This window comes from Oryctolagus cuniculus, chromosome 13 (genome assembly GCF_051225735.1).
Source record: "Oryctolagus cuniculus isolate XC-2025 breed Fujian yellow rabbit chromosome 13, ASM5122573v1, whole genome shotgun sequence".
NCBI lineage: Eukaryota > Metazoa > Chordata > Mammalia > Lagomorpha > Leporidae > Oryctolagus > Oryctolagus cuniculus.
Genome location: NC_142879.1, coordinates 754,572 through 761,602, shown reverse-complemented (window position 1 = coordinate 761,602; position 7,031 = coordinate 754,572). Strand labels below are relative to the sequence as shown.

Here is a 7,031-nt window from a genome sequence, read left to right as displayed (position 1 = left end):
CCCACGGGGCCGAGTGACTCCCTGTTCCGGGCCCACGACCAAGCCGGCTGCACGGGACGTGATCTGCCCTCAGAGAGAACGGCCGGATCACCGCGGTGCCTGGCCCTGGTGGGCAGAGTGAAGCCGGGAGATGAGGCCAGCAGGTGCAGGCAGAGCGCAGGCAGGCAGCGAGGACCACGCCCCGTCTGTGCGGCCGGACGGGCCCTCGGTGGCCTGGTCTGTGGCCATGGCCCCATCCAAGTACGGACAGACCCACCCCAAACGCAGCCATGTGGACTGAGTCTCCCACTTGTGGTCTCCAAGTGGACGCCGAGGGTCCTTAGACAGGCTCCGCCCAAACGCACCTGGGATCCGGTCCGACCCACACCCCCACCTCAGGGCTCAGGACTCCTGCAGAGTTGCCCAGCCCCCACCCCAGGGCTAGGCACTAGGTCCTCACAGGGCCACAGGACTCTCGTGGGCCCCCTTCTTCTATAAATTATTACCTACTTACTACTTTTACAGGTTTGTTTGTTTGCTTGCTTATTTATTTATTTATTTTTGTGAAAGGTGGAGCAAAAGAAGAGAATCGTCCATTTACTGACTCACTCTTCAAATGCCTACAGCCGTCGGGACTGTCAGTTGAAGCCAGGAGCCAGGAGCTCCATCTGGGTCTCCTGTGTGAGTGGCAGGGCCCGGGTGTTTAAGCCACTCCCTGCTGCCCCCAGGGTGCACATCAGCAGGAAGCTGGGTGGGAGGTGGAGTAGCTGGGCCACAGCCAGGCGCTCTGAGACAGCTGGACAAGTGGCAGCTTAGCCCAGTACACCACGGACCTGCCCTGCACTACTTATTTTTGTTTACTTGAAAGGCAGAGTAACAGAGAGAAACACACACACACACACACACAGGGACACAGGGAGGGAGGGAGGGAGGGAGAGGAGGCAGAAAAATCTTCCATCTGCTGTTTTACGCCCCGGATGCCCACAGGAGCCGAGCCAGGAGCCAGGAGCTCCATCTGGGTCTCCCGCGTGGGTGACAGGGACCTAAGGACTCGAGCCATTGCTGAGGTCACAAGTGGACGTGGGCCTGCAGCCTGCAGCCTGGGATGGGATGCGTCGTCCCACGCTCCCGCGCCCGACCCAAGCTCCTGAGGACAGCCCGGACGGGGCCCAGCTGACAGCTCACTGAAGCTTAGCCGCGGCTCTAAACGGCCAGCCCCTTGGACAGTCCCAGCTGGAAGTTCCGGTGTCAGGCCCCCTCAGCACCCAGCACGGGCTGCTGAAGAAAGAAAGAGATGAAACCCCCCGTTTGCTGGAGACCCCGGCTCGCGTGTGCTGGCGTGTGAGCTCCGAGGGTCCACCACCACGGGGCGCCGTGCCTTGCCTCTCCGCGCTCAGTGCCTCTCCCCGGCGCGTCCAGTTGGCTCCCTGTCCTGGTGTTTTCAGAATCTCGGGGCTCACGAGGTTCTCAGCGGACGGTGAGGCTGGTTTTCCCACGTCTCTCAGCGGCAGCTTCCCGTGGTGGGCAGGAAGACCCCAGCCCAGGCGTCAGGAGACTGGGCAAGACCCTCGACTGAATGAGCTGAAGACGGAGGAAGGAACAGGCCGGGCACGGAGCTCGGAGCTCGGAGCAGGGCTCGGGATCCAGGCTGTCCTGCTTTTCCCTCGTGCGCGTCCGCCTCTGTGAGCCCCAGAGCCTCCGAGCCCAGGCCGGCTGTGAGGCTGACACAAAGCCGCACATCCCAGCTCCCCTGGGACAGGGTGGGCCGGCCTCCGTGTGTGGACCCCCGCCTGCCTCTTACCTCTTCCAGCGCCTGCTGGGTCTGTGTGGGCGGGAGCGGGCGCGGGAGCCGCGTGAAGCACTTTGGTTCGGCTGGAAGACGCAAGCGCTCTGCTTTGCTCCTGGCGATGTTCCGCTTTAGTTTGCCGTCTCCGGTCTGTCACACACTTCCTGCTGGGTACACACGGCTACAGCCAGCAGCAGAGGAACCCGCACGCAGCAGCTACAGCCCGCACGGGAAGGTCCATGGTCTGGTGCTGTCCAGGTGTCAGTCATTTCTTTAGAACGGTGGGCCCTTCACTGCTGCGTCTGGCAACTTGCAGGAAGGGGCGCACAGAGAGCTTGAGTGCACAGAGCTCAGAACTAGTAAGTTCATTTTGGTGCAAAACATTTTGAAATCTATGCATTTTCTAAAGATTTATTTATTTGAGAGGCAGAGTTAGAGAGTAACAAAGAGGTCTTCCATCCGCTGCTTCACTCCCCAAATGAGCCCATCAGAAGCCAGGAGCCAGGAGCTTCTTCCAGGTCTCCCACATGGGTGCAGGGGCTCAAGCACTTGGGCCATCTTCTGCTGCTTCCCCAGGACACAGCAGAGAGCTGGAGCAGCCGGGACTCGAACTGGTACCCACATGGGATGCTGGTGCCACAGGCGGAGACTTAGCCTACTGCACCACAGTGCCGGCCCCTCAGTGGCTTTTTAAAAAATACACATTTTCGGGGCCAGCGCTGTGGTGAACCAGGTAAAGCTGTCACCTGCAGTGCCAGCATCTCATATGGGTGTCAGTTTGGGTCCTGGCTGCCCCACTTCTGGTCCAAGGGAACCTTTCTGAGTTGGCAGCTCAGTGCCAGGCCAGGGGGCGTGAACTCAGGTGCTGCATGCTTTCTGGGGGTTTCTCCTTTGACAGTGCCGCCCGGACACCCGGCAAGGAACCCACCCTCGGCTGTGCACTGACGGGTGCTGGATGGAGTGGGCCCCGCCCCTTGGTGATCCCAGCCGAGTGTGGTCCCCGAAGAGCAAGAGGCATTGAAATGCGTCCTGCATCTGGACACGGATGACCTTCAGGATGTGGCAAAAATGGTGGGGGCATCCTGAGGCCGCCCTGGGCCCGGCCCCCTCCACTGTGGCTCACCTAGCCAGGTGTAGCGTCCACACCCGGAGCTGCTGCGGCTCACCTAGCCAGGTGCAGTGTCCACACCCGGAGCTGCTGCGGCTCACCCAGCCAGGTGCAGTGTCCATACCCGAGCTGCTGTGGCTCCAGTGCCTTCGGATCCTTCTGGTCCGGCTGTTCAGGGCCACACACCCCGCTCCCCAGTGATCTCGGTCCCCTCGCCCAGCCCAGAGGACAAACCAGCCTCCTCCCTTCATCCCCTGCATCAGTGCCTCGCCACCCTTCCCGGCCGTCAGATCTGCAGCAAAGTCCCCGGCTCACCCCACAGGGACGGCCTTGGCCTCTGCCACCGCCCCTCAGGCCTGGACTGAACGGTTGGTGTGCACTCACCGTGCGGCCCCAGACAGCACGGAGTCCTGCAGGGCCCTCAGCACCCGAGGATCCCCGGGTTCCACCTGAGAGGAGCAGGACACCCCGCCCTCAGCCCCTTCCTCAGCTCCTCCCCCAGCCCCACCCTCAGCCCCTAGCCCCTCCCCCAGCCATGCCCTGGCCCCTCCCGCAGCCCCTCCATCACCAGGCGGGGGCAGGGGCTGAGACGGAACAGCACCATGCGGGGCAGGTTCTAGGGTGACCTTCCTCTGACATCACTGTGGGGACCTGGGCTGCCCCAAGGTGTTAGCCCTGGTGTGGCGTGGATGGGGGCTCAGGAGCGCTGTATCCCCCCCGCCTCCCACTTCATGGACGCAGGGCCCGCTGCCACCTGCAGCACATGGCCCTCCTGAGGCCTCCACCGCGACCCCACTGCTCTGCTCTGCTTCCTCCACGCCAGCACCTGTGATCCCCGGGATGCTGAGCAGAGAGCTGCCTGCAGCCCCTCCCCTGCAGCCCCTCCCCCTGTACCTCCTCATCCTCTCCCTGCACCACCACCTCTCCCTGCACCACCACCTCCTCCTGCACCACCACCTCCTCCTGCACCTCCCCCCAACACTTCCCCTCCCCCTCCTGTCCCCTCCCCCTGCACCTCCCCTTCCCCTCCTGTCCCCTCCCCCTGCACCTCCTCCCCCTGCACCTCTTCCTCCTCCCCCTGCACCACCACCTCCCCCTGCACCACCACCTCCTCCTTTACCTCCCCGCCGCACCTCCCCTCCCCCTCCTGTCCCCTCCCCCTGTACCTCCCCACCCCCTCCTGCCCCCTCCTCCTGCACCTCTCCTCCTCCTGCACCTCCCCTCCCCCTGCACCTCCTCCTGCCCAGCACCTTGGCCCCTGTCAGTGGGCCTGTAGCCCCTCCCCCTGCACCTCCTCCTCCTCCCCCTGCACCACCACCTCCTCCTGCACCTCCCCCCACACCTCCCTTCCCCCTCCTGTCCCCTCCCCCTGCACCTCCCCTCCCCCTCCTTCCCCCTCCTCCTGCACCTCCCCTCCCCCTGCACCTCCTCTTCCTCCTCCCACCTCCCTTCCCCCTCCTGTCCCCTCCCCCTGCACCTCCCCTCCTCCTGCTTCCTCCCCCACACTCCTGCTCCCTCCCCCTGCACTACCTCCCCTCCCCCTCCTGCCCAGCACCTTGGCCCCTGTCCATCGGCCTGCAGCCCCCCTGTAACTCCATCTGTCTGGTCCAGTGCTGTTCCCACCGCTGTCCACCTGCTGGCCGCGCCGTATCACTTGTTGGTACACTTTACCTTTTAGGAGAGCGTTATTGTTCCGGAAGTTACGGTGAGCTCACACTCGCTGGAAGGGACAGATGCCCGCTGTGGGGAGGACAGATGCCGCTGTGGGGAGGACAGCTCTCAGGACAGTGGCGGAGTTCAGGCACTGCTCAGGGGCGCCACTGCTCTTCCTCAACGCTCCCCTAGGCCCCTTCCCCCAGGTTCTGTCTGGAACATCCCCTGCCCCGGGCCGTTTTCTGTGTGTCTCCCAGGCCGTCTTGGTCCATGATGACCCGGACTCTGGCGCCCAGCACTGGGCGGGTTCTCTGTGGACCTGGGACGTGCGCTCTGGTTGGACTTGGTGGACGCTGGATGTGTGCTCCTGGTTGGACTGCAGCGCCGAGTTTCGGTGAAGATGGTCACAGGGCCGGGGCTGTCCCCACACCTCCACATGGCTGTCCACCTCCACCTGACTCAGCACCCGGTCACCTGGCCATCGGGTGTCCCCAACGCTTCTCCCGCCCCCATGCCCTCCGGCAGCAGGTGCTGGAGGCTGGGGTCCTGCACACACAGTGCTTGGAGCTGGGCGTGGGGGACTTCTGTCTTACCGTTTACTGGGTCACCTCCCTGTGTCCGCGTGGACGCCCCCGGCTACGATTCAAGCTACCTTGTTTTCTCTGTATGCTGTGCCCATCCCTGGGCGCCCACGGTTCTGTCTGGGGCTCTCCCTTACCTCGGGGCCAGGAGCCCTCCCAGCTTATCTAGTGCATTTCCTGCCCTCTCCAGGCTTTGCCGGATTTTGCCGCGCTGTGCACTCCCTGACCCTGCGGCTGCGTGGCTCTCTGTCCCCAGGCGGCCGCTGTAATCCCAGTCACAGGACGCCCGCCGCAGCCTTGGGCTCTGCCTCTGGACCCGGCTGCCCGAGGCTCCTCCTCGCCACCCTCTGAGGGCTCCAGGCTCGGGTGGAGGTTCCGCGTGGCTTCCTCAATCCCGGGCGCGAGAGAGGCGCTCAGAGAAGTCAGTTTTTAGAGGCAGGCGGCCAGGTCCTGTCAGTGTCACTCAGCCCGGCTGCTGCTCCCCCGTCCCCAGGCCGCCTACAGCTTCCCCTTGGGGCTTCCTCCCTGGCAGCCCCCAAATCCACAGCCGCGTGGACCTGGCAATCCCCAGAGGCCGCCCGGGGTCAGAGTTCATGCAGCCTGACTGAGTCAGTGGATGAGTGGACGTCCCTCGGCCACTCCAGCCCCTGCCGCCTCACTCTGCCTCCGTCCCTCTTGTTAATTTTAGGCGAGAGCTCCCCGTCCTGGGGATTTGCCTTTTGTTTTGAGTGCGTTTTCTCCTCTCACCTCCTGAGAGGACCTGGGAGGCTGACAGTGTTAAGGTAGGGGTGGAGGTGAGGCAGGCAAGAGCACAGAGACCCCTCCCCACAGCACGGCCGGGGCAGCCCCCCGGGGAGGATGCTGGGAGCAGGGCGGGTGAGACCCAGAGACAGCACAAGGGCGGCAGGTGTGGGGGAGGGGCGCGCGGGTGTGAGTGGGTGGGTCGTTCACCTGTCTCGGAGGCGTGTGGCCCGGGTGCGGCAGAGGGTGGCCCTGAGCCCCGAGGGCCCTGCCTTGTCCCAGGAGGGCCAGGCCGTGAGGCAGGGAGAGCCCACGTGGGACAAGCCCACGTGGGAATCCACCGAACCCTCCTTGGCTGGCCTGTTGACGAGGTGGAGAAGCAGCTGCCGAAGAGGCAGCCGGGGCTGACGGGCGAGTGCCGGCGCCCAGGCCGGGCAACAAACACCAGGACGGGCGCCACAGCTGCCGGCTCTGCAGTGGGCAGGCGGGAGGGCCCAGGTGACCCTGCTGCGCCTCTCGGGCAGCCACCGGGTCATGTGCAAAGCCCTGACTGCGCCCCTGACAGCTGTGCAGCGCGTGGAAAGGAAGTGTGAGAAGGTCGCCGCCGGCTGCCCCGAGCCTGAGCAACAACACCCAAGGGAGGAAGAGGAGGAGCCACGTGGCCTCCAGAAAGGAGCGCGGCTCGGACACCGGGCCCAGAGCTGACCACTGCTTCCGGTCAAGGCCCTCGGCGCCCAGCTCTGCTGCGTAGCCGTCTCAGGTGCCTCTGGTGCCTCTGCTCCTAATGAAAAAACCCGGAAGCTGTGGGGGCCTTCGTACATTCTGTCTGTCCTGGGCGGAACCCTGGCCCCTTGCCAACGCCCCCCTGCCCCCCCCCCACCCCTGCCTGCAGGCTGCGTTCCAAGCTGTCACCCCTCCCCCACACCCGTCCTCCAAAAGCACCCCCAAAAGCAGAAGTGGGGGGTCATGTCTCCTTCGTTCCGTTTCCTCTCCACGCCCCTCACATGTGGCCTCTGCCACGATGGGACAGAAGCGCTGACCGCGCGAGAAAGGCTCTTCTGGGGCACACGCGGCCGGCGGGCGGAGGCAGCGGCAGGGAGACAGGAAGTGGCCGCCCGTGGACCTCCTTGGGCTCTGACACTGGCGTCTGCAGGCCCCCGAGGCCCTGAGAAGCGGCAGCGTG

General features: G+C 64.7%; 1 long non-coding RNA gene across 1 annotated transcript; it reads right to left on the bottom strand.

The window, feature by feature from the left end:
* Positions 1-468: 468 nt before the first annotated feature.
* Positions 469-5,725, bottom strand: LOC138845092 (uncharacterized). Its single transcript, XR_016219294.1, has 3 exons — positions 4,545-5,725; positions 1,781-3,322; positions 469-1,560 (listed from the first exon to the last, which is right to left on the bottom strand). It is a non-coding gene; the product is annotated as an uncharacterized LOC138845092 (long non-coding RNA).
* Positions 5,726-7,031: the final 1,306 nt, after the last annotated feature.